We start from the raw sequence: 13,696 nt of genomic DNA on the forward strand, positions 1-13,696 counted from the left end.
GGTAGATCAATTGTTTTCCATGCCTAAATTACACCCAGCACTGAAATTGAAAATTTCAAGTCTCTAAAGGCCAGATTACTCTTCCTAAAATACCGTTCCCATCCCATCCCTCTTTTCCACATTGAAAACCTTTGATGGCCACCTTTGGTACCTAGGGTAGAGTTGCACTGTGGAGCTTAGTGCTAAATGTGCTTTAGTGATAGGCCTCAAATCACAGTGCCAGTCATCTCTCTCACCACTCCCCTCTTCCATTTCCAAAATTTCTCAGGAGCGGTAGCCAATGAAAGTTAAGTGTGGAATCTCTCTTACTCAGTTAAAAAAAAATGAACGCCTTTCTGACTGTCAGACATAATGTTGGGTTTTGATTAGTAACAATAGTGAGTTTTGGTCTCTTAGAAGCAGAATTTGGAATGAAATTACAAATGTTCTTTGAGCAAATAATCACAAGAATCTCTACCAAGTTAGATATATGATATAGTTATAGATGATATAGCTATAGATAGATATAGCTACGTATAGATATATGTATATCTATTCTATACATATATACATTCTATATGTAGATATATCTAGATATATACAGATGGCTGTCTTTCACTGTCCCAGAGACACATCTTGGAGTCAAATACAAGCTTGTGAACTAATCCAAGTCTTTAGCCTGTGAGTAGCAGGATGTATCCCTTTCATCATATAATACAGCAGCAACAGCAACAAAGAGGTTTTATCAGCAAATACTTTCTCAATCAAGCAGCCTAGCAAAGAAATGTTTTTAATATTCAACGTTGTGAGATGTTTCTGGATGGGCTGTGCTCACCTTTTAAAAATAACAAAATCATCTTGGGCCAAGAACCAAGACAAAGTTCAATAAATCAGTCTCTTGATTTGTCTAGGAGTTTGAGTTTGGCAGTGGGTTTTTTTTTTTTTTTTCTGTAAGATTTATTAAAATAGTGTGATTCATTTTTGAGAACTTCTCAAAATTCTTGAATGGGAGACACTTTGTGCATGAAAGGGCGGGCCTACGCCAACCGACTCCATCTTGTTCTGTGTCCTTCACCTAGACCATGCCTCCTCCCCTTGAGTAACCTCCCGCTCAGCCGTTCAAACTTCCTGATCAAAACACAGCCCAGCGACCTGTGTAACAGGACTCCGACCCTTCCCCAGCCAATCAGCTGAGGCCACAGCCATTACCTCACCAACTGCCCCTAGACCCCTATAAAACCTTTGTGCTTTTGAAACTTGCTCTCTATCCCCGGGATCTCACCGCTGCGTCGGTGCAGGTAGGAGATTGAGCTCGAGCTAGCTCGAATAAAGGCTCTTTTGCTTTTGCATCGGACTCGGCTCCCTGGTGGTCTTTGGGGATCACGAATTCTGGGCATAACATGCATAAATCTAAATCCCCTTACTGTTTCTGAACAAAACGAGTCAGCACAAATCAAGGACCAGTTCCTAGGACTAGACAGCTCTAAGCCTCCACACATGCCTGCAGAATGTGTTCGTCTCCTTTCTGGAATCAACTGACTGCCATGTCTTGAGCAAAGAGACTATGACTTACATGAATTGAACACAACCCTCTCTAAATAGTGTGGAGCCACAGGGTCCTAGGAAGCTGTGTGCAGACAATCCAATTACTGCTCTTTTAACATAAAAATCCCATCTATTCCTTGCAGTTTATTCTAGACTTCCTAGGAAATTGGATTCACTGCTTCTAAAAGGAAAAAAAGATTTGGCAACCAGTCCTTTGGAAAGGTTCGGCTACACTCAGTATTGTGTGTTTTAGGCCCCAATTTGGAAGCTGGAAGGCCATTAGTGTGGGTTTCTCTCAGCTGGGATACAACAGGCAAACTCAATCTCCAGAGTGCTCGCTGTTTAATAGGAAGCTTCAAATAATTACACCAAAAGCATTGCCCTAGGGAGCTTCGTTCCATGTAACTCGTTCTGAAAGTGTTTTTCTTTTTGCTTAAATGGGATTCCACTTAAGAGTTCTTTGCTCCACTGGCTAATTTCACCAACATTTTACCCCTTTTGCTGTGAACCTTTGATGTTGGGAAGTTTGTTTAAACCAAATACTGAACAAATATTTCAACATAATATTTGTTCTTCCTCTCTGATATGGTAGGATATGTATGATAACATGTTTTTTAAATTTTTGTTCATTTGTTTGTATGCAGAAAGAAGGAGAGTCTTGGAAAAGGGCAAACAAGACCTTAAGAATGTCTTATATTGCACTCTGTCCACAGTGTTCAAGACTTGATATTAACTCCTAAGCGTATGTATTTATTTCATACTACAGCCATGCATAGATGAGTTTTAAGTGATTCATCCTGTACTTAAAAGTTTTTTGGGTTTTGTTTGCTATGTTTTGGTTTGATTTTCCCACACATGAGCCAAGCCAGGTCCAATTATGCAAATTAAAAATAATGGTGCAAGTACCCCAATGTTTACAGCAGCGCTATCGATAATAGCCAAAGTATGGAAAAAGCCCAAATGTCCATCGATGGATGACTGGATAAAGAAAATGTGGTATATATATAATGGAGTATTACTCGGCAATCAAAGAGAATGAAATCTTGCCATTTGCAGCTACGTGGATGGAACTAAAGGGTATTATGCTAAGTGAAATTAGTCAGAAAAAAACAAGTATCATATGACTTCACTCATATGAGGAATTTAAGATACAAAACAGATGAACATAAGGAAAGGGAAGCAAAAATAATATAAAAACAAGGAGGGGGACAAAACATAAAAGACTCTTCAATATGGAGAACAACAGAGGGTTACTGGAGGGGTCCTGGGAGGGGGGATGGACTAAAGGGGTAAGGGGCATTAAGGAATCTGCTCCTGAAATCATTGTTGCACTAGATGCTAACTAACTTGGATGTAAATTTTAAAAATAATAATAATTAATTAATTAATTAATTAATGGTGCAAGTGAATTATAGATAACTGTCCAGCAGAAACACAAATCTATGTATCAGATACAAAGTGGTAAAGAAAATGTTACTTCTATGTTTGTCATAACTGTTCTTTTTTTTTTTCCATGAACTTCAATTCCATTGAATAGCAAAAGAATAACATAGCACAGTCTGACAAATTCAGTTCTAGCTAATACTTTAAGCATAATCTCTTAAGGAAACTTCATATCATCAGGATAAATGCTCAGAACTTCAGATTTTCTTCTCCTCCCTGGCTGTTCTTCCAGATAAACACCTGGAAGTTTAAGAAAGGGATTTCTGTATCCTCATGACGATTGGGAGAAGGGGACTTGACTTATTCCTGGTTCTTGGTCTCCTGCCTCCTCTGTTCTCCACAGCGATGTCCCCTGTCCACCTGGTTTCTGGGTAAGGTAGGGGCAAATAAAAGCATTTAGAATTTTCCAAATGCCAGAGGAGAAAGAGGCTTCAATCCTCTCCTCTCTTGTTACGAGCATTTCTGCGAGAAGCCTAATGTCGGTGAATCCTTTCTTTCTCCCTTTGACATGGGTGTAAATTTTTGCCAGTTTTACAACCTCAAGGTCCTGGGAACCATCCCTTTTGGAACATGAACATCAAAGAACATGGCCCTGTTATCCCCCTGCGATGCTGGGAGTTAGCCTAGGCACTCTGCTCCGAGCTGGAGCCACCTTTTCATTCACAGAGATACACAGAACCTGAAACAAAGACTCTGAACAAAGGTGATTTCAAGGAACTAGACAAAAGCACTAAACATGCGTGAATTGAAGGCGTGGACATTCATTTCTGTAAAATGAAGACTGTTATCTTTGAACAAGAAAGTTGTGTAAGTAATTGAGAGCGTGTCCAATGATAGGCTTTCTCCCCAATGCCTCAAAATAAGGAAAAAGAAGGGTGGTGGGCAGAAGTGTCTTCCATTTGCTTGCTTATGTTATTTACTATTATTCCTTATAGGGCAATGATGGCATTAGTAGATATTTGACTTAAAGCCTCAGGGTAATATTCAGGTACAATATGCTAAGTCGTCATAATTTGGAAGACTAAGCTTTCATGCAGGTTGTGGTTGGATGTCTATGCCAACACAGGTCTACTGAACCACTCTTCTTGATTTCGTTAAAGAAAACGAATCATAACGAATTCCATAAATGTAATGTATCCACACTTTCACAGTTTATCTCATGTCAAAACCAGTTTTGTTTCATTTAAAAAAATCTGACCAGATGATCTAGCCAAGGAGAAAGAGCCTAGCTTCGAGTTCACAATGTGAAAGCAAAGGGGAAACGATGTAATTAATTCCTGTTTAATTATCACACTCAGGACCTCTGAAGGGTTTATTGGTTTCAAGAGAGCACCACTGGGCTGTTTGTGCCCCCAGGTTTTGTAAGCTGTCCTTGAACACCAAAATGGTCAGCTGGTCAGTTGTGATCAGCAGTTTCCGTTCTCCAACAAACAGCTTCCTTGCCCTTCTATGGCTCCTTTCATCCAGAGTAAGGTGTTGACAAGTCCCTCCTAGGAAGCGTTCTGTCTCCTTTCTCCATACAAACCTGAATCGGTTTGTCCTCTGCATGCCTTACATCCAAGTATCCACTTTGATCACAGATATACTGAACTGCACCATCCAAGTATAGATGTTCTTTATAAAGTATCTTAATCCTTGTCTCAAACAAGATACAACTCCTGTTTCCATGTGCAAGTGTTTCTTGCATTCATCTGTTATTTCCTAATAACATCCTCTAATGTTCCTAGAGGAACATTTTCTTCATACTTTGGTAGTTTATCTCTGCACATGGTTGTTATGTCAATCCGGGAATAGCTTCTCTCTTTTCAGTTCCCCCTAATTTTGGATCATTCTCACACATGTCACACCCAGTTTCCACTAAAAGACACCAAGTCAACCCAGTTACTCGAAGCTGACTGGGCTCCTGATTCTCATTGATAAGTTTTCTCTAGTCTGAGAAATTGGCCATATTCCAGGATTCATGATTCTGTGGAACAGGTGGCCTCCCTCCCCTAGAGAAATCCCACACGTCCCAGGTGACATGGCTCCAGCCTCTGTTGTAAGCCCCATCCTTTTGCTTTTAACCTATTTTCTTTGCATTAAAAGTGGTTCTTGTAGGCAGCATATGGTCAGCTCTTGCTTTTTTTCTTATCCAATCTGACAACCAAGGTCTTTTTTTTTTTTTTTTTTTTTTTTTTTTTTTTTTTTTTTTTTTAGAGAAAGAGAGGGAATGAGAGAGAGAGCACACATGAGCAGGGGTGGGGCAGAGGGAGAAGGAGAGAGAGAATCTAAAGCAGGCTCCATGCTCTCAGCACAGAGCCAGACGCATGACATCGTGACCTGAACCAAAATCAAGTGTCGGATGCACAACCAACTGAGCCGACCAGGCACCCCAATGATCACTATTCATTTTTCTATTCGTTCCATAGGTTCTCCATTCGTTTTCCTTTTCTCCTCTTCTGCCTTCTTTTGGATTGAGTATTTTTTATGATATCATTTTATCTACTTTGTTGCTACATTAGCTATCACTTTGTGCGGTTATCTTTAGTGTTGCATTACAGTTTATATATTTGTAAGGCAATGCAGCCTCTCTTCTAGTAATATTACGCCACTCGTATTTCCATTTCTCCTTCCTTTCTTTGTGCTATCGTAGCCACACATTTCATGTCGCCGTATGTTATAAACCCCACAATACACTGCTAATAGTCTGTATTAAAAAGTCAATTATCTTGGGGCACCTGGGTGACTCAGTTGGTTAAGCGCCCGACTTCGGCTCAGGTCATGATCTCGCAGTTTGTGAGTTCGAGCCCCGCATCTGGCTCTGTGCTGACAGCTCGGAGCCTGCAGCCTGCTTCGGATTCTGTGTCTCCCCCTCTCTCTGCCCCTCTCCTGCTCATGCTCTGTCTCTCTCTGTCTCTCAATAATAAATAAACATGTAAAAAACATTTAAGTCACTTATCTTTTTTTTTTAATGTATTTATTTTGAGAGAGAGAGAGTGAGCAGGGGAGGGGCAGAGAGAGAGAGGGACACAGAGAATCCCAAACAGGCTCTGCGCTCGAATGTGGAGCTCGAATTCACGAACCATGAGATCATGACCTGGGCTGAAACCAAGATGGGGCACTCAACCGACTGAGCCACCCAGGCGCCCTTCAATTATCTTTAAAGAGATTGTTAACACAAGAAAAAGTATTTATATTTATCCATGTGGTTGCCATTTCTGTGCTCTTCAGCCCTTTGGTTGATCCAGATTTCCATCTGATACCCTTTTTCTTCTGCCTAAAGGACTTCCTTTAACATTTCTTATAGGCAGGTCTGCGGGTGGTGAATTCTCTCAGCTCCTGTATGTCTCCATCTTTTAAAATTGAGGGTGAAGGTAGATTTGAATCTCAGGTTGAAAGCTTGTTTTTTTTTTTTTTTTTTTTTCTTTTACTGCCATGCCCATCTTTGTTCTTTTATACTTCATGTGTCTTTTATCTCTGCTACTTTTAAGATGTTCTCGGGGCGCCTGGGTGGCTCAGTCGGTTAAGCGGCCGACTTCAGCTCAGGTCACGATCTCGCGGTCCGTGAGTTCGAGCCCCGCGTTGGGCTCTGTGCTGACAGCTCAGAGCCTGGAGCCTGTTTCCGATTCTGTGTCTCCCTCTCTCTGACCCTCCCTTGTTCATGCTCTGTCTCTCCCTGTCTCAAAAATAAATTTAAAAAAGTTAAAAAAAAAAATTTAAGATGTTCTCTGCACCACTGTTTATAAGCCAATTGATTACAACGTACCTCAGTGTAATTTTCTTGACATTTCTTATGCATGGGGTTGGTTGAGCTTCTTGGGTTCATGGGTTACAGTTTTCACTGAATGGGAGGACTTTTGTCTCATTTTTTAAAATCATGTTTCTGCCCCCCCTTTTGAAGACTCCAGTGGTTACCTAGTGGTATATTAGGCCATTTGGAGTCTTTCCACAGCTCAGTGACACTCTGTTCACTTCCTTTTCAATCTTTTTTCCTCTCTGTGTATAATTTTGAATAGTTTCTATCTATGTTGTCAAGTCACTAATCTTTTCTCCTACCCCAGGGATACTTTTCTTTTCACATATTATAGTTTTCATCTCTAGAAGTTCAATTTGAACCTTCTTTATGCTTTCACTGACTGTATTAAATCTTTTCTCTAAGCTTCTTGGACATGTAGGATACAGTAATAACAACTGCTTTATTGTCTTTGTCTGCTAGTTCTATATCAGTTCTAGGTTGGTTTCAATAAATAGATTTTCTTCTCATCCTGGGTTGTATTTTCCTTCTTCTTTTGAATGTTGGCAAGTTTTAATTAGATGCTAAATGCTGTGAATTTAATCTTTCAGGGTGTTGGATATGTTCATATTTCTATAAAAATTCTTCCACTTTGCTTTGAGACAGAACTAAAGTAGCTGGAAATAATTTGGGCATCTCGGGCCTCACTTTTAAGCTCTCTTAAGTGGGACCCCAAAGCAGAATGTTAATGTCGCCCCACTACTGAGATAAAAATCTTCCGAGTGCTCAACCTGAGGCCCCAGGCATTATGAGGTCTTCCACTCGGGCTGATGAGAGGGAGAGCTAGTCCCTCGCGTTGTGTCAGCTCCAGAAATTCATTTAATCCATTCATTTCGTTGTTTCCCTGACCTTGGGTTGTTTCCTCAAACCTGTGCACCGATCAGTCATCAGCTGAGTACTTAACAGGGACCTTTTGCAGATCTCCAGAGTGCATTCTCTCTCCCTCTCTCTCTCTCTCTCTCTCCCTTTCTCTCTGTAGTTATTTCCTCTTTAGTACTCTGCCCCATGAACGCCAGCAGCACAGTGTTATGCGCCCAGCAATGTCTCCTCAACTCGGGGAGTCCACCTGGCTCTGCCTGGGTCCCCTCTCCTAGTGTTACAGACCAGAAACTCTCTCCAGGCAGTAATATGGGGCAATCACAGGCTCACGTCATGCATTTTCTATGTCTCAGGGATCCCTGCCCTTCACTGTCTGACGTCCAATGTCTCAAAAACTGTAGTTTCATATCTTTTGTTTGGTTGTTTAGTTGTTTCAGGTGGGAGGGTAAATCTGTCCCTGTTCTCCATCTTGGCCAGTTGTGGACGTCTTGATGTCCTTGTTTTTTTTGTGGGTTTTTTTTTCAACTTTTATTTATTTTTCAGAGAGAGACAGAGACAGAGCATGAGTGGGGGAGGGGTAGAGAGAGAGGGCGACACAAAATACAAAACAGCTCCAGGCTCTGAGCTGTCAGCACAGAGCCCGCCGTGGGGCTCGAACTCACAAACCAGGAGATCACGACCAGAGCCAAAGCCAAATGCTCAACCAACAGAGCCACCCAGGTGTTCCTTGATGTCCTTATTAATAGTTCCCCACTTTCATCCTCAAAAGTAGCTTGCTTTGCACAATATACGACATCATCACTCTACTTACACATAATAGCTAACACCATCGCAAACCGGTTTGCTGTAAATGTATTCTCTTTTTATAACACTTTCCCCAACATTCAGACAAAAGGCTTTCCTAAAGTAGAACCTTTCCATTAAAGTGAGATAGGCACATCCTTCTCAGACCTGCCGAATTATGAATGTAAAATAGAATGAAAATATGGCATTCTGAGGATTATTTTTATCTCAAATGTTTAATTTTTCTCCAAAGCCCTACAGGGAAATGAAAGTTGTCCTTGAACCGCATTCTTATCCGGAAGGGCAACCAGTTCAGAGACTGTGGAAGGGCAAAAACTTCAGAGTCGATGTCAAGGACAATGCTTAATATCTTTCATTGCCCTGAGTATCAAAAGTGTTCAGAGAAGTTTGGTTAACCTGGGTTAGTAGATAAGAAAATGTGATCAACCAGACCGCACAATTCTTCAGGCAATGTGATGACGCTCCTAATTCAACTTGACCTCTGGAATAAGTATAACTAGAAGTATTGGGGGGGAAAAAAAAAAGGACACAGGTTCCTTCCAGCCTCCTCAACTAGGGAAGAGAAGGCCTTGTGGGAAAACTAATCAGGCCTTTACAAGTTATAATTTTGAAGCTTTAACTTAGTTTTCAAGGAGCTTACAAAGCAGCCATTAAGAAGTGAATAGCTCAGTAATGGCTTCGTCTCTTACTCCAGGCAGGTCTCAAGTGCACAAGTTGAGATTTGAGGTGCAGATAAGAAACATGTACTAAAATGGTCGTGCATAATAATGTACAGAGACTATCATTTCTCTGGGCAAGAATGCCCTGAAGACTCTCAGCTAAGCGAAAAAATGCTGCTCTTCCTTCTTATGAATGACAGTGACTTTATAACATCTAAGAATTAATATTTTCCCTAAGGAATGTGTGTATTTCATGAAGGGAAGAAGAGAGATTGAGGCAGAGAAATAGAGAGAGAGAGAGAGAGAGAGAGAGAGAGAGATTGATTTTGACCCTTACACTCTCTGCTAGACTCTTAGAAAACAAAGACACCAAAATCAATTAGGTCACTATGCTGTAAATAATAGGAAACATAACTCTGGCTTCAACAATAAAGGCAATCTATTGTCTCACATAACTGAACAGTCAAAAGAGACTTGATATAGAACCCAACACTCTTCCCTCCCTTTCTCTCTCTGCCTGTCTCTGTTTGTCCCTCTCTCTCTTTCTCCCTCCCTCACCTCACTTTCTGTGTGTGTGAGTGTATCTGGTGTTGACATCATCCCTAGGCAGGCTCTGCCCTCCTGCTGCAGCACTCCAAGGCTATATCCCTCCTCATATATATCTGGTGAGGGAGGGAGATTGTGGGGGTCAAAAGCCACTTCAGAAATGTCCTGCAGGGAGCCCCTGGGTGGCTCAGTTGGTTGAGCATCCGACTTCCACGCAGGTCATGATCTCATGGTTCGGTTGGTGAGTTTGAGCCCCACCTTGGACTCTGTGCAGCCTGCTTTGGATTCTCTGACTCCCTCTCTCTCTTTCTCTCTCTCTCTGCCCCTACCCTGCTCATGGTTGCTCTCTCTCTCTCTTTCTCAAAAATAAATAAATAAACATTTTTATAAAAAGTTTTGCAGAAGAAGCCAGCTTTGTCAGAAGCCCCAGCAAATGTCTCCTCTTACCTCATTGTTGGGGACTAGCCTTATGGAGCTCTATCTGGAACCAGTCACCAGAGCCAGGAGTATGGAATAGACTTGTTGGCTTTAGTTCAGCGCTAGATCTAGGAAAGAGAAGATCTTACCCTGACTTCAGGACTGAGTATAGGGAAGGAGTGACTCCCTCAATAGAAAATCAAGGTGGTGTTGGTGATGGGGAGGACAACCAGAAAATGTCCCTTTGAGAAGCACATTTGCCCAGGGGACCTCGTAGGAGACTGGATACGGTCTACCACGGCCCACCCTGGACTGGGCTGCTGATGGCTCCAGGTGCTATTCTGGCCTGAAAAGTCTGGGGTGGGAAAGTATTCAGTTGGGGAAACAGGACGGATTTGGAGGCGAGAGTTCTGTGGGGATAGAATGACGTTGCCGCAAAGCAGGCGGTGGCAGAAGATCCAGAAAACAAAGAACTGAAAATGGGAGTACCCGGGGAGACACGGAAGCCCGAGAAGAGAAAGGAAGTCGGGAAGTGCGTCACTTCCTGTTAGCCCTTCGCTGCTGGGACCTTTCCCCTTGAGTCTCCAGGAAATAATGTTTTGGTTGACAGTTGAAAATTCTCCTTTCAAATTCTGTTGAATCCCCTCCTACCTTCTTAGAAAGCTTCATCCACATCTACAGCTTGGGGCGGTGGCCCGGAAGTATGTGAGACAGGAACCGGAAGACTAGTAAGAGGGGAGAAAGGTGGGCTTTACTGGGGGTTTACCGGGTGCCGAGGCTGCTCTTCGTGCTTCACCTGTCTGAATGCACAGCATCCCGACAAGGTGGGCTAGCTTTTTACCGTCGTCAACCCATTTAGGCACGAGGACGCCCAGGTACAAAGAGATGAAGTAATATGTCCATCCCTCCGGTTCGTGTCCTCCGGCACCGGGGTAACGTTGCTGCTGAGGTGACGCGGGTCAGACCGCACCTGCATCCTGCTCAACAAAGGACTGAAGTCCGTGGAGTTTAGGGCGGCCGGGTAGGGCCAGGACCGGTGCAGATGGACCTTGAGCCTACACAATCCCTACAGAAAATGCCTCCTGAAATTAAACCTGGGACCCTGGTTGCCTCCCTTGCCCCCCTCGGTACCGGTACCAGCGCTGTGCGCAGCCAAGAAGGAAGAGAAGCCCACGGAGAGTGGACCGCGTTGGTGCCAGCACGTGACCCCGGCTGCCCTTGAATGACACCAGAAAGAGCGTCTGACAAAGACTTCCCTTTTTCCAAAGGCGCCAAAGGAATTCCTTTCAAGGGAGGAGAAAGCTGGCACTTGGGCTCCCCAAGAATGCGCTGAGACTGCTTCCCCTTGGAAAGACCAAAGGCGGCCTTCTGCGGGAGAGGACATGTGACCGGAGGCTCCAGTGGGACTGGTTTTACCGACAGGTCTTCAAGTCTCTACCTCATGGATGCTTAGCTCACTTGAGTAGCCACTCGAGTGCTTTTTGGAATTGGATGGTGTGTGGATGATAAATAACTACCTTCGGCCGGCAGGACACCACTTCCGCCAGTCTCGACTGGCGCGAATCACCAATAATTTGGTTTACAAATTAGAGCAAATCCTACTCGAAACGCAAGAGATGTCCAAATTTCTAACACCAACAGGGACAGAACGAGCCCGCAGAGAGGCGTTACGTTTTGTTGGTAAACCGTTCTTGGTCGTTATCTTTCCTGACGTCTTTGTGAGCCTCCCAGTACTTGTCCCTTGCCTTCGGTGATCCCACTGGACCTTAAGAGAGGGGATTTGCACCACCATCTGCCTCCATAAAGCAGCTGGAAGCTTATTTGAAGGATAAATTCAGCCTTTGAAAGAACGTGGTGGGAAGAATAAACCCAATATCACAGCCTATGAAGGACATTTATCTTTAACAAAATGCCAGAGTCGTTTTCAGTGTTGATTTCATGTTGGGCTGCAAGCAGATTACTTTGAGGGAACAAAAACAAGAATCGAAATACAATCATGGCAACATGAAGCAGAAAGAGCAACACAGGAGGAAAGGAAAACATTGTTCTGTAACAATCAATGGCTCATCTATTTGAATTATGGGCCACTCAGACGGCTTTTAACGTCCTCAAAGCTGACCACAAAACCCCATGACACATTTAGGAATATAAAAATTTCAAATCTCTTTTTATTGTGCTGTTGGTTAAAGCAGAGAAGACTTAAAAGTGAAGACCCACAGTAGGTACCAAGCAGTAGCCAAGGTGGGGGGAAGCTCTGGGTTCAGAAACCTGGCTCCATTTCCCACTGACTGTGTGCTCTTGATGGAGCTACAGAACCTCCTTCAGCCTCAATTTCCTCATTTCTAAAATGGGGATAATAATAACGCCAGTCTCATCGGATGTTAATAGATTAAATAAGGTAATGCCTGTAAAGTGTTCATAACTGTGTCTGAATATGGTAAGTGCTCAATAAATGATAGCTTTTAAAATTACAGTCAACCCTTTTTTTAATGTTTATTATTTTTGACAGAGAGAGAGAGAGAATGTGAGCCAAGGAGGGGCAGAGAGAGAGGGAGACACAGAATCCGAAGGAGGCTCCAGGCTCTGAGCTGTCAGCACAGAGCCCGACATGGGGCTCAAACCCACAAACCGTGACATCCTGACCCAAGCCAAAGTCGGACTAAAACGTCCATCCAGGTGCCCCTAAAATTACAGTCAACCCTTGAACACTACCAGTTTGAACGATGTGGCTCTACAGATTTTCTTTTTTTATTAGAACTGTAGTCCAGTACCACAAATGTATTTTCTCTTCCTTATGATTTTCTCAGTACATTCTCTTTTCTCTAGCTTACTTCATGGTAAGAATATAATATGTATTCAATTTCACAATGTACATAATACATATAAAACGCCAACTATGTATTAATTGACTGTTTATGTCATTGGTAAGACTTCTGGTCAATAGTAAGCTATTACTTAGATTTGGGGGGGGGAGTCAAAAGTTACACGCGGATTTTCAACTGTGAGGGGGTTGGCGCCCTTAACCCCCCACGTTGTGCAAAAGTAAGAAGTTTTTAACGTTCTTAGTTTTAAAAATTGAGAAATCCGGTACATATTAATACTACGTGAACAGTTTCATTGCCATTTAAGCACCCAGGGAGCATTTGGTAACCATCCACGAGGCACTTCCATCTCACGCTGAAATAAAACCCCCAGACCCTTTGGGGGTCTTGAATCCTGTCTTCTGCTCCCTGTGTGCTGTGTGCTCACCAGTGCACATGAATGGCCTGAATTTCTCCCACCCCCATTTATTGGTTTATCCAGGCCACCTTGCTACGTTGCACATTATGAAGAGGGTTTTTATAGATCAGCAGCTAACTTTCTGGATAGGTTTGAGGGCAGGAGGCTGCTACTGATTTTACCAGTGTCCTCAGTTTCTCAAGTTATTTACTACAGCACTGACTAGAGCAAAAGGCTGGAAATGACCTAAACGTTATGTTTAAATAAATAGCACATCCAGCATCATGCAGCCAGAGAAACAAATGAGGACACTCTATGCACTCAAAATGCACTGTTCCAGATGCAGCCGTAAGCGCAAGAAGTGAAAAGCTAACAATGTGTATCTGGCCATTTGCGTGGGAAGAAAGGCAAAGAAAATACACACACACACACACACACACACACACACACAGTACAAATTGGGTGTTCTTTTGGGTTTTTTGTTGCTGTTGTT

At 42.8% G+C, this 13,696-nt stretch overlaps 1 long non-coding RNA gene across 1 annotated transcript in view; it reads right to left on the reverse strand.

Moving 5' to 3' along the window:
- The window catches only part of LOC132694474 (uncharacterized), a 37,435-nt gene extending 26,538 nt beyond the window's left edge, over nucleotides 1–10,897 (reverse strand). Inside the window, exon 1 of the long non-coding RNA XR_009617316.3 lies at nucleotides 10,751–10,897. This is a non-coding gene — a long non-coding RNA (uncharacterized LOC132694474). The remainder of the gene's footprint in view (nucleotides 1–10,750) is intronic.
- Between the last annotated feature and the right edge of the window lie 2,799 nt (nucleotides 10,898–13,696).

The sequence above is a fragment of the Panthera onca genome, chromosome B4 (assembly GCF_046562875.1).
Source record: "Panthera onca isolate mPanOnc1 chromosome B4, mPanOnc1 haplotype 2, whole genome shotgun sequence".
NCBI classification, from domain to species: Eukaryota; Metazoa; Chordata; class Mammalia; order Carnivora; family Felidae; genus Panthera; species Panthera onca.